Genomic DNA, 17,393 nt, shown 5'->3' with positions numbered 1-17,393 from the left:
CAGTGAATGAAAGAACAAATGTAGACTCCAGTCTTGTCTGGAGACAATAAAAACTAATCATATGGAGAGAAAATAAATAAGATCTATAACTAATTACAACACTAGGATTGATCTTTCTAGTTTAGTTATCTGAATGCATAGGAATGCATAACTGCTTATTGACAGGTGTGCAGCAGTATATTTCTCGTGGTGCTTTAGTTCATGACAGAGGCTTTTTGACTACTTGATCTATATATATTTTTCTGCATCTCTTGAAGACTCTGTATTAGTCATAATGGCATTTTTCATAAATTTAGAAGACATGAGCATTCCCAGGCTGTAATGAGCATTATTGGACAAAGCAGATGGCCCAATAAAGGGCCTGTGTGATGAGATCCTCCTAAAGAGATAATTATTACAGAGTTTTAAACTTATATTAACACTGGGATTAAGTTCGTGAACGGGGGTACTTTTCTAACAAATTGCAATTAAAACAATTGTATAGTAGTATCTCTTTAAACTTTTGAAAGTTTCCAAAAGGTGTAAGCAAAACTCCATACGAAACAAAAGCTTTTTCATCATAGTATTTGAAATAGATAGGATCACTTGCTGTGCGATATGTAAAAATGGTAATGTTTTCCTTCTTGGCTGACAAATAGTTGACTAAAGATGAACTTATTACCCTTGAATGGATGGATGCTATAGAAATGAATACTACCTGAATCCTATTACACTGTTTTCCCCCCTTTTATAAAAATTTAAAACTGTTTAAAACAGTAAGGAGAAAAATCCTGAGAAAGTAACATGGAGTTTGGCAAACAAGACTGGTATTCAAGGTCAGTCTATCTTCTCACGAAAAATATTGTGTGGGTCTTGATGGTTAGGAACTGCCTTCTCATCCCAAACTCATATGTATCACGCCTACTAATATGCAAAATTCATCCAGATTTGATGTATTTGAACAAAAAACCAGTAGCAAGCTTTTTGTGCTGACTTTTGCTTGTACTAGCTATGCAATTTAACTTTGCTGTGATAGGGAACAGAAGAAAAAAACACTCACACCTTGAGCCATGACCTCAGCTGGAAACAGGCACCAACAGCTGTGAAACTACTGTGAGATGTTCCCCTTGTCAGAGCAATGCCTGACTGAGAGAAAGCTTCTCGACTTTATGTCAGTGCAATATTGAAACCTAAGCTTCCAGCTGTTTGCTCTGAATGGAGCTGTGCAGAGTTTTATCTAAGCAGACTTCCTTGCTTAACTTTTAAATTGTCCCCTTCTGTAATAAAGATGCCTGGAAAAGTGAGTATTTTCTTCCAGCAAAAGCTATGAAAGGGCTAAATGAAACTATTCATCATTACAGGAGAATTAAGCAGAGGAATAACTCTCCAGTTTAGTAGCAGTCTCAGCTTTAAGGTGCTGACCCGTGGCTGTGAAGAGCATGACAACTATCTAAGGCCATCAGGAGAGATGGATACCTGTTTACATGACCTCCTTAATTGCTCCACCACAGTGAAAATCATATTAATTTAATGCTTTTTTTTATCTTGTTGGTTTGGATTGTCAGGAGGGCAAAGTGGGCAGTTAGACCATGAGAGGAATAATTAGATATAAACTTAACTGCATGGTGATATTACACAAATAGCCATATATTGTTGGGGTTTTCTGTAACCCAGAAAAGGCTGTAGTTTACTCAGGCCAGAAAGAATTATTTTTTATTTTCCTTTTATCAATAGAACATTCAGGCAAAAATAAAAATTAAATTTTTAATAGTTGCTTTAATTCACTTTAACAGAAACATTCAACATTTAAAAGTTCATATGTCTTTCCAGAACAGTTCTGAGCAATTTCTAGGTGTGACTTCCAAGGTAGAAAATGGTGATTGCTTTTCTGAAGTTGCCATTTTTCCTTTGGAATATTCACAACTAACTTGTGTATGCATGTGACTGGTTGTGGGCATGCTCACATGTACATATACTCCCTTACTTTTTGAATTATGAAATAAGGTGAAATGAGAAAAAAATTTTGATCTGAAAATGCAGAACACAAGAGTCCAAAACCAAATAAGTAATCCAGAAATTTTCTGAAAAAAGTTTTGTACACTTTTTGTTTTCTGAAGTCTTGCTATTGAGCTCAGTTGTACCCAAGGTAGTTCTAGGATAATTCCACTGACACTGGTGTTCTTCTGTCTTTGTACTAATGAGAATGAGTCAAATTTTGTCTCTAGGCTTTTTCTATGAATTTATTATTTCTAGAACAAAAATTGTGTGTCATTTGCCACTGCTCAGAAATTACTGGGAAGTGGCTACTGGGCATATTTATCATCCGTTTGTGTTTGTCTTCTACATTTTCTTGCATTCAGCTTGGTTTTGTGTTTTTTATTTTCCTTACTACTTGTGAAAATTTAATTGAACATATTACACAGTATTTGACAATTTATTAATCCCATGTCCTGTTGTAATAGGAAATGAGGAAATCTCCAATGTCACCTTCTAGCATATTCATGTAGGTCATACATGTAATCGAGGTCAGAATTTATACAAGCAGCTACTGTCAGGAAGTAAATTTTGTAAATACTAATGAATGTAATGCTGTCTGAATACTGATACCCTGAAACAAAACCAAGTGTCTTCTCCTCTATAGTTTCATTCTTTAGCGTTAATACCATTATCAGCTTGTTTTATGAAGGAATTGAAGTTGAAAAAAACCAAGAATGCATTAACTAACTTTACCATCTGGACATATGGTAAGCCATAGGGTCATTAACAATAACACATTAGCCCCAATAATGTTTTCTGAAAGCTCACAGGGATTTCATCTGTTGTTGCATATTAAAGATACACATATTGTTTCCTGTCACCTTACAGATCATACTGAGTCTACAAAAATAATACCCAAGTTTTATTCATCTGGAAACTTACATGGAACAGCTGCACACAACAAGCGGATAATTTCTGTCAAAATGTTCTTGATTTATCCATTAGAAATATTCCCCCTTGCATAAGGCAATGGCCATTCATTCACTCTGAAACTAGAGAATCTAGCTGTTCTGATATAGCGGTAGGGTGTTTCTATAAAGAGACTTATTTGTATGGATAGATATCTGGGAGGAGTATTAGGTTATCATATGGATGTTATTCCAAAGAAATGATAACAGGATTAACTGAGTGGTTTAATAATATATGCTACTCTAGCCATTAAATCAAGAAACAACTTTGTTTGTCTGACTTAACTGATATTGCCAATGAGTTAACTCAGCTCCCTGGCACAGTTTGGCCATGGAAGCACAGGCTAGATGAGTCCTGTAAAGGTACTACAGGTTGATAATGAAGAGTTCAAATATTTTTCTGCTACTTTGGGTTCTGCAGTGTCAACACACTTTAGGTAAAATATCTCAAAATCCCTAAAAATGGGTTGTTAAATCTAAGGAAAAACTATGGGAAGGAGTTTAACAAGAATGGAATTTATATAAAGAATCATTGTGGAAAAGAGAGAAAGACTCAGCATTGGGGAAAAGTTAAAAAGGGACAGAGACTGACTGTTCCTGCTATAGCATATTCTTTCCTAGGGCTGGGCCCTAAACCTCTTCCTATATATCACTTAGTTGTCAAGTAATATTTATCAACAGCTAGGTAATATACAGTAGCAATACTTGGACAATTGAACTGGTGGCAGACTGTAACTGATGGGTGGGATGATGGCATTGCATCATAGGCTTCTTAAATCTGCTTCATCACCAAGAAAAGGTGAATGGAACTGCAGTCTGATTCTGAGTATCTCATAATGAGCTGGTCCACAGAGACAGCTTAGCACCACAGATCCAGCAAGTGAGGTCAGATGAAAAAAGATGGAAAGAAGCTATTCTTTATGACTAATAAAATTATTGAACATCTGTCAGTTTAACACACAATAAAATATAATTCACTCAAGGCATTTATTAATTTGAAAGTGCAATTTTTGTTTGAATGTCACTAAATCTATTACTTTCTTTAGTAGATTTAGTTTCTTCCGTAGGGACTTAAACTGGCCCATATGATCATAAAGTATGAACTAGAGAGTGGTATGTGGGGTACAAATTCTTCTGGCTAATGAAGCATTTCAGATTGTTTCCATGAAATCTTTTCTTCATGAATTATTTACCAAAAGCTGTACCAGTACCTTTCATGATAGCTGGTATCCCCTTTGAAAAAGTATTTTAAAAAATCCTTTAGCATAAGTTGACAGTTACTATGCTGAAGTAATCAAAGCTAATTGGATTTAAATAATACAATGAAACATTTTTATTTTAAGTTGAATGTGCAATATAATTGTATTTTTCTTTCCATTTAGAATTAACTAGACAAACTGAAATTAGTATATATACACTAGTATCCATTACTTCTAAAAACCTACATAAATGGGTGTTGACTGTGAAGATCAAAATACTTATTAGGCAGGACAGCACTTCCCAGTGATTCATTGCACATCTGAGATCTGTGGACAGCTTTCCATTAATTTTAATGGAGCCTGAACCAGGCCCTTGTAGAATTATATAAACAGCCTAGTATTCATAATTTCCTAACTCCTGAGAAACCTGTTGTCACCAGCTATTTCACTGGTAATTTGAAACCACAGAAATGCTTTCCCATTGCTTGTAAATTAAGAATGACACAAACTTGGGGATGGTTGTGATAATAAAGTGAGGAATAATAGCCTAATGATATTTAAAAGTTTTAGTCCATCCACAGAAGTATAGATAGCAATGTTGGTACAAAACCACCTATATTTTGCATAATATCTTTTTAATTATGTTGCTAACCTAGGAAGTAGTATCTGGCTTCCTAATCACTGCTTCAGCCTGAGAGGCTTTCATTCACCATTTAATAAGACTGAGACTCACAGTGTTTACCTGAATATATGACAGGGAGAGTCTCATTTCTGATGCCTAAATCACTGAACGCTAAACTTCTACTACCTTCACATGGCTTGAATTATGAAAATATTTATGTCCTTTCAGCTTATGTTGTTTTTTCCATTTTGTAGTCTGGAGAAAAGGAGGCTGAGGGAAGACCTCATTGCTCTTTACAACTACCTGAAAGGCTATTGTAGTGAGGTGGGTCTCAGTCTCTTCTCCCAAGTAGCAAGAAATAGGACAAGAGGAAATGGCCTCAAATTGTGCCAGAGGTGGTTTAGATTGGATATTAAGAAAAATTTCTTTATGAAAACAGTTGTCAAGCATTGGACCAGGCTGCCCAGGGAAGTGGTGGAATCACCATGCCTGGTGGTATCAAAATGATGTATAGGTCTGGAACTTATGGACATGATTCAGTGGCAGACTTGTCAGTGTTGGGATAATGGTTGGACTCGATGATCTAAAAGGTCTTTTCCAACATAAACTGTTCTGATTCTATGATTGCTCCACCTGAACTAGAGATCTACATCTTGTCAATGGACATGGAGGGGCTTCTATTTGCTACAATACAAAATGAGCACCATCCTTAGGAATTTGTTTCCCTGAACAAGTGTAGGGAGCAATTGCCAAGATAAGTGCCTATTAATTTGCAGGATTTCTCACATCTTGCCTGGTGTTCTCTCTTATTGGTTTGAATATCATGGCTTTTCACATGATATGTGTTGTCTCTGGATAGTTGTTGCTTTTCTTTCTCTTACATCTCACATCTATTTTAGGAAACCTAGTCTGACATTTTGGTGCTATATATCTGACCACTAGGTACTGTCATGACTAAAGTAAAACTTTGTAGTCTTGCTTTAGCTGGTTTTAAAGCACTTCTCCTTTTAGTGACTATCAAGTTTTACTGGTTTACTGCTCCTGGAGGTTGATATAAATATTGAATTAACCTCTTTTAACATCTGTTTCTTATGCCAATACATCTGAATAAAAATACACAGTCTGCCACAGGGTTTCTTTTTGCCCTTTCATCTTCATTTTCGCTATCAAATACTGCCTGTCACCATCTTAGGTTAGGCATGCTTGCAGCTGTTTTGCATTTATGTAATGAAAAATAAATATGTAGGCCATTGTAAACTGTTCTGTATTTCTCTCTTAAATGTAGATCTAATGAATGAAACTTTGATGCCCTTATCAGTTGCATCAGTTTTACCCAATTTTTTCAAGCCCAGCTCCAATTTCAAAGTTCATAGTGTAAGAAGGAAATTACCCTGGGGAAAGGTTCTTCCAGTTTATGAGATAATAGTTGTTCAGTAATTATTATAAGTCATTAACCTGTTTTGAAATCATTTGGTCTCCTACTGCTCACTTGGTGAAAGTAGCTATGAAGTCTTTTTCCAGTAACAATATTTTGAGCTAATAATTTTCATGGGTTCAGGAGAGGATTGTGTTAAAGCTTACATAACAATTAGTGTCACATCCCAAGCTTGTGCATATACATGTATTGGGATTTTGGCATTGTTAAGGGCTGCATTTCTTCCATGATAGTCATAATTAATGGGTACAAACTAAATTTGCTAGAGAATGGAAGTTGAAATTACAGCTAAATGAGTTCTATTAGGCCTAAGCAGAACAACATGAAAAAATTCTACAATGCAATTAAGAATTATAGTTGCTTGATTGGTTATAGGTGTTTGTTTCTTTCCCAGACAGAAGCATGCTGAATTTCTGAATTTCTGAAGAAAATGTCACTTGCAACTTTAATTTTAATATCAGGATTTTTTTCCCAATTATTCATTATAAATTGAACTTTTCCATAAGCCTCACATTTTGTAATGCTTTCCATTGTTTTTTTCAAGATGTTGCTGAATCTATGTGGTACAGGAATACTTTGTAAAAGATGAGAGAGAATAAAGTTGTCCTAGTTGAAACATAGTAAGATTTATCAAATCTTGTCTTGTGGTTCCTTAGGAAAAAAACAAACTCTTTCATGGTGGAAGAGTATCTGAAATAGACTTTATGACATTTATTTTTTAAATAGTTTTCTCTTTTATGATACAAAAAATGTTCTCCATCATTGCTTGAGTAGAATGACGGTAGAATATGATGTAAAATGAAAAAGACAATATGTAATATGTGATATTATATTAGATCTGCTCCAATGTGTGCATCACAGTGTTTTAGTCTTTTCAGCTGATAACACTTGATGTACACGAGTACATTACTCTCTGCAGCTATTTATTTCTTTTTCTGAAAGATAGAGAAGTAAATTCTAAGAGCACAGTGAACGAAAGTAAACCGAAATATTTGCTCAAATGGTTAGTGAAGTTACTTTCTGTCATTACTGACCGCCCATGAACCCAGCAGAATTGCCACCCACCTGTAACTTCTGACTTTGTTTACTACTATATGGAACAGTAAGTAGTTATATATTTCAAATGTGTAAATAATAATTTTGCAGAAATACAGCTAAGTCAGCTTCCACTGGAATTTTGGCATGCCCACAAGACCCCATGTTTCTTCTGGTTACACAGTACTTGTAACGATCCACTTAATTATAGCTTTTAAAACCTTGAAATTTTGTGGTAAAATGGAATACTATAGACCAGCTGAGTGTCAGTGGATTAGGCTTATAGGGGGCATATATGCCTTGATTACTTCCTGCTGTGAAGGTTGTTACGTTTGAATGTTTCTGGAATTACTTTGTAATGTTATCAGGTATTCTTTGAAACTCTTCACTATCCCTCACTGCCTATTGCTTGAAAAAATCTGCAGTATAATGTGCAATGAGCATGCCAGATAAAGACTGACAGATACCATATTCCTTCCTACTCTATAATTTAGTGATATATGTGCTTTACATTGTACAAACAGTTATAACTTTGTTGCAGCACAGACCATTGAATAGAATCACACAATCACAGAATGGTTTGGAAGGGACCTTAAATATCTAGCTCCAAACTCCCTATCCAGGGAATATCACTGATTAATGGAAGAAGGCAAAAGTCATACCCACTTACAAGAAGAGTACTGAGGAATATAGAGGCCCATTAGTCTTATCTAAGTCCCTGGAAAAGTAATAGAGTGAGTCCTCCTGGAAACTGTTAAAAAACAAATGAAGCAGATGATCGGGAAAAGCCAGGATGGATTTACCAAGGACAAATGTGGGAAAAAAAAAATTCTGTCAGCATGGGGAGAACTATGGATGTTGTTTACCCGGACTTCAGCAAAGCATTTGCCACTGTTTCCCACAACCTTCTCCTGGCAAAACTGAGATGATCCTGGATAGGTAATTTGAAAGACGGGTAGGAAATTTACTGTCAGGCTGTACTCAGAGGGTGGGTTTTACTTAGGCTGGCAGCCTGTCACAGGTGGGTCCCCCAGGGCCCCATGTTGTTCAGCATCTTCATAAATGATCTGGATGATGGGATTGGAAGCACCCTCACCAAGTTTGCTTGGTGGTAAGGTGGACATGTGTATTGGTTTTGCATGGCCTGGTTTTGGTAGCAGGGGAGCTACAGGGGTAGCTTCTGTGAGAAGCTGATGGAAGCTTCCACCATGTCTGGCAGAGCCAATCCCTTGTGGCTTCAAAAGATGGATGTGCTGCTGGCCAAGGCTGGGCCAGGTAGAAAGGATGGTAATGGCTGTGTGATCACATATTTAAGAAGAAATCAAAACAAAAAGTTGTTACACAGTTTTAATCTCAGCCAGAGAAGAGTGAGAACATGTGGGAGAACCAGCTCTGCAGACACCAAGGGCAATGGAGAAGGAGGGGGAGGAGGTGCTCCTGGTGCCAGAGCCGAGATTCCTTTGCAGGCCGTAGTGAGGACCATGGTGAAGCAGGTTGTCCCCCTGCAGCCCATGGGTCCACGGAGAATGCAGAGATCCACCTGCAGCCTGTGGGGGAGGTGCCCATGCTGGAGCAGGTTGATGCCTGGAGGAGGCTGTGATCCAATGGGAGAGAGATGGCCCCTGCTTCCAGGCTGGAGCAGCCTCTCCTTGGAGGACTGCACCCTGTGGAAGAGACCCACGCTGCAGGAGTTTGAGGGAGACTGTTGCCCATGGGATGGACTCACACTGCAGCAGTTCTCAGGCAGCTGTTGCTCATGAGATGGACTCACACTGGAGAAGTTCTTGGAGAATTGTCTCACGTGGGAGGGACTCCACAGTGGAGCAGGGGAATGACTCCTCTCCCTGAGCAGTGGGAGAAGCCAAGGGTGATGAACTGACCATAATGCCCATCCTCTGCCTCCTTGCACCACTGGGGTGGGAGGTAGAGCTGGAAAGGGTGGTGGGGGGATAGGTGTTTTGAAGGTTTTATTTTACTTCTTATTATCCTGTTCTGATTTTCTTAGTAGTAATTTCACTTCATATTCTCTAAGTTGAAACTGTTTTGCCCTTGATGGTATTTGATGAGCGATCTCTCACTGTCCTTACCTCTATGCATGAACTGTTCATTAAATTTTCTCTCCTCTGTCTGGCTGCAGCAGGGAGTGAGTGAGCAGCTTTTGTGGGTTCCTAGTACCAAGCCAGTGTCAATCCACGACAATGTGTCTGAAGAGACAGCATCTTAAAGACCTGGACAGGCTGGTAGCGTGGGCTAGAAATAACAGCATGAAGTTTAACAAAGACAAGAGCATGGTCCTGCACTTGGGACAAATAGCCCAGTACTGGCTCAGTTCTGTGTGGCTGGGGAGCAGCCTTGCTGAAAGGAACCGGTGGGTCCTGGTGGGAAATGAGCTGAGCAGAAGTCAGCAGAGCGCTGCTGCAATGACAAAGGCAAATCAGTCCCTGGAGCATTGCTAGTAGAGATACAGACATGGTCATTCCACTCTACTCAGCACTTGTTTGGCTACATTTGGAGTAATGTGTGCAGTGCTGGTCCCCACAATTCAAGAAAGGCAGGGAGAGTACAAGAGGGTCCAAAGAAGGGCCATGAAGATGATCAAAGAGCTGGAAAATCTGCCCTGTGAGAAAAAGCTGAAAGAGTTAGGCTTTGTCTGACTGGAGAAGAAAAGACTCAAGGGGGATCTTCTTCACAGTGTTCCAGTACTTAAACGGTGGCTACAAAGAAGATGGAGGCTATCTCTTTGGAAGAGCCACATGGGGATGACAAGGGGCAACAGATATAATTTGCATTGGGGAAGTTTCATCTTGACATAAGAAAGAATTTTTTTTTGTTCCATTCACTGGAACAACCTTCCCAGGGACATGGCAGAAAAATTGTTAGGCTATTTTTTCATTTTGCTTTTTGAAGTGAGAGTGCCCTGTAGTACAACTGGAAAGATCTTGGGATATGCCTTTACTTTCACTTATGGACATCTCTGCAAGTTCATAGTCACAAACCCAGCATAGTGAATCTGGGAAAATCAAGCCATATTTCAATATAATTTACCTTAAATATTTGCAGGAACATCAAAACAGGCATATGTGTGTATATATAAAGGCTTATCCTACATGAAGACATTCTCTTTCACTAGACAAAAAACCAACCAACCAACCAACCAAAACCCAATTAAAAAAAACAAAATAAGATGCCTGAAATCTCTGCTAATCTGAAATTAGGCTCATTTAATTGTAACTGGCCCCATTTCCAAGCATGAGGTTCAGCAATACCAACTTATGAAACAAGTAATAAGGTATTGTGGCCCATGGTTGTATGTCCATGATCAATTACTAAAAAATTATCACTTTTCATTAATACTAAATCATTTTAATACTTTAAAGGATGTATTATAAGAAAGGTAATCATTCATGTAAAATCTGATTGGGAAATAAGGTATGTGTTTGGTTTTGAGTAATTCACATGGGTCAATTCTACCTGCAGCAAAAGTTTAAATGAACTTGGCTGCACCTAAAGGATCTCTTGATGGCAAATAAAACTTGGTGGTAAAAGAGATAAAAAACCCCCTAAAACATCAGGGAGAAATAAAGGATTCAGAGTTTGAACGTAGGAACACCAGGAATGCATCACACCCACGATTAATGCAAGACCTTTCTTTATTATATTGAGTTTTGTGCACATTCAAATTTTCAGCTCAATTTCAAGTTTCTTATTTCTCATAGTTGTCTTTAACCCTTACCCTTTCCAAGAATGTCTGTAAGAGGATTGCTGGAAAAGAATATCTTCCTTCTATTTTTCAGTCTCGACTTTGCAACACAGGGGACTTTGAAATATTTATTATTTCTCAGTGGATTTTTTTCTGTGTTTTTTTCCCCTAAACCTCATATAGACTGCCAGCACAAATAAGAACCTTTGGCAACAACTCTCCCAGGCTTCCTGCTGGGTGAATTATTAGTTTCAGTTTTAATTGTTATTTTTGGTGTTGTTATTGTTGAATCTGCTACTTTCCTTTGATTCTTCATAGTTCTTTTATTGTAAAAGATGGGGAATGACCTTTCTAGTCCACTCATGAAAGTCAGATCCCATATACTATACTCTATATTCTCTTCACTCTCTATCATTTTTCACATTGAAGAGCTCTTAGTCTGCTTAGTAATTTCTTGGACAGAAGCTGAACGATATCTTTGAGCTTGCTTGTCTGAAGCTTTTACATATCAGCCATCACTTCAAATGCCTTTGTCAATTGTATCTGAGGTATTTTAATCCATGAACTAATGCTGACAAATCTTTTTTTTTTATTGCGCAGCCAGTGCTGACTGAGTGATTCTTTCAAATATTGAAGGACTCTTCCTTCATGAAATCCCATGACAACTTTTTGGAATTTATTCTTTAAACTCATCAGAGACTACACGAATGAAAATCCAACCTTCTGTCAGTTCTTAAAAAGCTAATGTTTTCACCTGCTCCAGATCCTGCCCACCTCACCAACTGTAGTCTTGCTTAAAAAGTCAGTATTTTGAAAGATACAGTATAAATTTTTTAATATTATTACATTTATGTTTGGCATTTGTAGCTATGTAAAATAACCAGTGCTTGAGTATGTTACACTATTGTGTTCTGAGTTTTTATTGTGTGAATGTCCTTAATCCCAAGATTATGACTAGCTCATTTAAACTCCTGCCTCATAATGGTAATTTAATATCTGTGCTACACTGAAAATATCCAATATGAATGAATTAATGAATATTAAAAATGTAATCAATTACTGAAGTAGGAAAACTTTACCTTTAGTAGAGAATAATTTTTACACAGCAAAATACAGTATGTGGAAAGGGTAACTTAACATTGAAGTAGAGGAGAAAAGTTTTATTAAAGCCATTAAAGTTCCATCTCCTCTTACTGCAGTGAAACGAATAAAAAACACAACCTCCTTTTGTCTAGGAAAAAAAAGAAAAAAAGACTGAAAAGCATGCTTGGATCTATGGAATGGAGAGTTGATGGACAGGTAAAAGAGAAGTTGGAAGCTAAAAGAAAAGAATATATTAAGTATCAAGAGACTGCAGGGGAGAATGTGAAGGACATACTGAAAAGAAAATGTTCCTGCACCAATACTTTGTGATTGTAACAAAAGTAAATATCTGGCTTTTAAGAATGAAGAGGTCATATAAAATATTAGTTTGTTTTGTTTATATATTTGAAGGATGCAATTATGTACTTCTATTTCCTGAGTTCTCCTAGATTTTCCCGCCTGCTTGAAAAAGAATTAGCCATTCTATAACCCAGAATAGCACACAATGAGTGCCATTAATGTTAGGAATTTGTCATTTCAAATCACTAAAAGAAACTATGGAAGGAGTTTTAGAAATCACCTTATGCCTGAATAAGAGGGAAAAGGAAGGAACATGGTCAATTTACAATTGAGGGGTTTTCCACTCTCTTCTTTCTGGAAGGTTGCTGTTCTGTCAAGTGCAGCACGCTGAGGACCTAATTTCTTTCTATACCTCATTACTTAACATCTTTTTTTAAAATCGATGTCTTATATACCAGGTATGGCAAATCAGTTTTAAATGGTTTAATGTCTGAAAAATAAAGCATATAAAATTTATTACACCCATGAAGGCAAGCACGTGTAAGCATATCTTTTGTAAATAGAACAAATAAGCCTATTGACAAGGTTGTCTGAGGGACCAATGTCACTTGTGTTAGAGTATTCATTCTGGAGAGAACTAAAGGGGAAAATTTAGGATTTGCATCAGTTTCTCTGAGAAAAATTTAGACCTTTTTTCTCATAACTAATTTTTGTTTAGTTTCATCACAGTGTCTCTTTTCCTTATCATGAGTTCATAAATGCTATGCACTATGTAACCAAGAATGTGACAGGCCCTATCGAAACATGTCGAAAAGCTTGTTTCTTTTCATTTGCCCAAGCATTATTCTGGAGTCACAACAGTCACAGCAACCACTGGTATTGTGCCAGAAAGAATCTGAATAAACTGATGAGATTTAACGGAAGGTTTTTAAGGCAGTGAGTCCGTCCATTAGTCTAACAAAAATATGCAGAGAGATTTGCAGATTCATCTGTCTTTGAATTAAAGGAAGAAAGGAAACAGACGAAAGAGAAAGTTATATAGCTAAAATTAGATATGATGACAGATAGCAAATCTCTAGCCTTTATCAAATGGTTTAAACCTCTTTCCTGATGGTATTTAGGCTATAAAGAGAACTCTCTGCCTTATGAGCAAAATTATGAATGCATTGTGTGGGAGGATTATGTTGGAATTCTGGCATGTACTTGTTAAACTTGTGAAATTCTGCCGATCTCTCCTATTCAATACTGACCAGACATGAGAGGACTATAGTTTCATTTTCAGGAATGGATTCTAGGGACTTAGTTTATGCTGAATTTAAAACTTTTAAAAATTTTATTCTTTTCCTTATTTCCCTACACTCTGACAGTTTAAAGCAAGGAAAACTGAACATATGTTTTCACCTTACGCATTTTCAAAACTCTACAGTTATTCAACCAGTTGAAGTCTGAAGGATGATTTCTTCTGAAGAAGAAATAGTCATATTTTCAGGAAATTTTCCAGAAATGGCAAATGGAAACCTTTTTTTTTGATAGGCTGTTCTGGAGCAGTAAGTGGGAAAAAAAGAAAATCCCGAGAAAGACAAATGTGAAGAACAAAAACCCAACTGAAACTTGTGTTTATTGTGGCAAAGACTGTTGTTATGTCAAGTCACAGTAGATGGTGCTGATGGGCTGGAAGGCATAAATTCATTCTTTTGGGTCATACTCTGGTGAGGATGTTTTATAGAAACATATAAATAAGCACTATTTGGTGTAAGTAACAATCAAGTCTATTTATTATTCACACACTGTCGTTACTACATTTGATGTTCACTGGATTTTAACTGATTCAGCTGGTATTAATGAGGATGTCCTACTACTCATCTGTCCCTAAGAAAGAATTTTTTTACTAAAAGAAGGCATCAGTGGGAAAATTATTGTTATTGCCTACAGTAATAAATGGAAACAGGGAAAGATTTTTTTTTTTTTTTATGTAGGGAGGGAACAGTGTGTAGTTTGATGAGAAAACTGAAAAGCATATTGATAGTAGCATTAACTCTGCTTGTGCTTTGTGTGTTCTTACTGCTGTTCTTTGGATTATGCAGCTGATTTGGTCTGACAGAAAGGGATCTTTCCCATGTTTGCTGTGCCATGAAAATGCTGAAAACATCCTGCTGAGCTAGCCAGTTGGTAATAGCATTACTGGATATCTGCTATGGTCCCATCATATTAATTGCATCTTCTATCCTGAGATGATGACAAGGGAAAAAACCTCCTTGAAATCAAGTTAGTTTGGCTGCAGACTTATATTTACAGCTCAGTGAAACTGGGTGAAACGTTCCATCTAAAGGCAAAAACTGCCTCCTGGAACACACAACAGAAATAAAAAAATAGTAGCATATGCAGGAGTAAGTATGAATACCTATATAGAATTTATGCTGGCAGATACTAGATAGTTCACTTTCTAAATAAAATATATGAATATTAGAAGTTACTGCACAAGTGTTTCAAAAAATATTAATGGTTGTCAAAGCTGTTATTGTTTTGTGTCACAGGATTATTCCAAATAAGAAATTTAAGCAGCAGAAATTGATCAGCTGAGTGAAATGATTCCACTAGATTTTATTTCTTTGTTAGATCAAAATTAAATATCTTTTCTGACTGAGACCCATTATAAGTAACAGATAAGAGCTAGATTTTATGAGTAACTTTTTCCTTGACTTCTTTCTAGAGCTGACCAAGGCCAAACTCCTGACCAATTCATCAGAAGGATTTAAAGTCCACTTAACTTGTGGAAAAGAGTGCTCTAATTATGGAGATAAACTGTGCTCTAGCATAGGTCTTTCACCTGGGCAACTTCTTTCACTGTTCACGAACTCTGACAAGTAATTTTCCAGGTTTTACCTTGATAGGAATTGAAATGTAAAAAACCCCTCTTTTTTCTGTTATCAGTCAGGTAGTGATAGGAATGTGAAGGTTTTATTTAATGTCACATTTGTGTGTTATTCAGCTTGCTTTTTTGTGTTTCTTTTCCTTTTTCCCTTGAAGGAAGCAATGTGTAAGTAGGTGCACTAGACTAGGGCTCTGGAGATCTGTCCCCCACCTTTTGTGAGACTTTCAGTGTCTAAGACTCTTAACTCCCAGCCTCACTCCCAACCTTTCTGAACTTTGCCCTTGCTGGCTGTTGTGATGTTAGGTCATTCAGTACAGAGTTTAAAGTCTATGAATGCAAAGTACTAAATAACTCTGTGATAATAGTAAATCCAGTACACTGTAGGACCCACTGCTATCACTTTGGTAAGACAACTATATGTCTTAAGTCCATGCACATTCGCAGCAGTGCTTTAACTATTAAAGACAATAAAGCTGAAAGCAGGTCGTATATTATAAGAAGCAATACTTCCTCTACACTTGCCTTCTGAGAGTGATAAAAGCTATTAACTTTGTGTGTGAATGTCATTTAAATTTTGCATTCTTTTTTTTTCTCCCCAGTGATCAACAGTAAATTAAACCACTCCTTGGCTTGTTTTTACAGATGAAGAGAGAATTGAAAGCAGTGCTTGAGGGAGCTTTTCATTCCTTAAGACCTCACAAAAGCCAATTTCAGTGGAATGAACCTTCTAAAAGAACAGTAACAGAACATTTAAAATGTATTCCTCTACAACTCTATTTGTAGTTTCTTAATCTGATTTTATGAAGATGATATTATGTTTGCACATGTATGAGAATAAATGGGTTCAAAATTACACAGATTTTGCTCTCTCTTCTCAGCCAGTTGTATTATTTTAAAATTAAATAAGTACAGTGGCAACCACTAAGCCTGTCTGTGATATTGTGTCTTTGTCAGCAGTTTACTTATGGCTTTCCTATTTAATTAAATGGGAAACAGTGATGCACTGCTATGCATGGTATGTAGGACAACCACACCTGCCACTATGTATAAAATCTGCTTAATGCACATGATGAAAGCACAAATGCACATAGCATATGTGCATGTGTGTAGATATTGTGAAGAGTTAATTCCTTGCCAAGGTATTTGCAGCTCTTCTTTCTTTTTGAACACACTAGCCCTTATCTTGCATTTTCCTCAGTTTATTTACAGAATTTTTAGTCTGCTTGCTCTGGCTTAAGAATCTCCTGAGCAAGCAGACTGAAAATTCAGTAAACAAGCTGAAGAAAACTTGAGATAAGGTATGAAATATCCGGAAGAAACAAGAGCTATAGAGTTCAGAAGACTGAACTAAACTTTCAACATCATGGATTTTACACAGTGAGCAAAATACTTTTCCTTATAATGTATACAAGTTCTACCACTCAGCTATTTTCCTAACATGTATATTAAATACTAACAACCCTAAAATGTTGGTATCTGCAAAAATCTGACCTCCTCACTGAACATTGCTCATCATCTGCTTTACATCTTCACTTTATATATCCTATTTTCTACAATTAAGCTTACCACTGTAAGCTACGATACCTTTCTATTTCAATTGCATCTCAGGGTCTGCATCTCAGTTTATTTTTGGCCTGAAAACCAAATGAAGTACATTGGTATTTTCTGATTCAGTGTCCAATATCAGTTTTCTTTTCCCTTCTCTACATGAAGGAAGCAAAAGGCTTTTTTCTCCCCTTTTCTTTGACACCTTCCCTTTCCCTCACTAAAAAGGCTGAGGTAAATTATGGCTCCCACATCTCCTTTTCAAAAAGCGCCACTGAAATTAGCAATGCTGTAAAACCTCCCTAACAGCCATTAATGCATTCTGCAAATGCCAGCAACTAACAATGAAATGGTTACTTCTGTGTGCGGACTTCTTTATGCATCCTCAAGTCCAGCCTTGGCCAAGACCTGAAATGGCTTCTGAATAATGCATTTATCTCTCAGGGAACACCATTCTATTTTAGAACAGAAGAAGCCACGTGAACTTATCACACTGCCCCTTCCTTCACAATTCTTTTGCTGCTTGACATGTCCCCTAGGCAGACTGTGTGAGACAGACCTTTCCTCTCTCAGATTTTGCCATTTTTGGCAGCCTTCTGACATATACTCTATTCATTGCCTGCATTTACTGGATCTCAGCTGAACCATTCTCAACTGCCCATATTTTGCTGTTGCATT

The sequence above is a fragment of the Corvus cornix genome, chromosome 4, assembly GCF_000738735.6.
Source record: "Corvus cornix cornix isolate S_Up_H32 chromosome 4, ASM73873v5, whole genome shotgun sequence".
NCBI lineage: Eukaryota > Metazoa > Chordata > Aves > Passeriformes > Corvidae > Corvus > Corvus cornix.
This window is presented reverse-complemented; position numbering follows the sequence as displayed.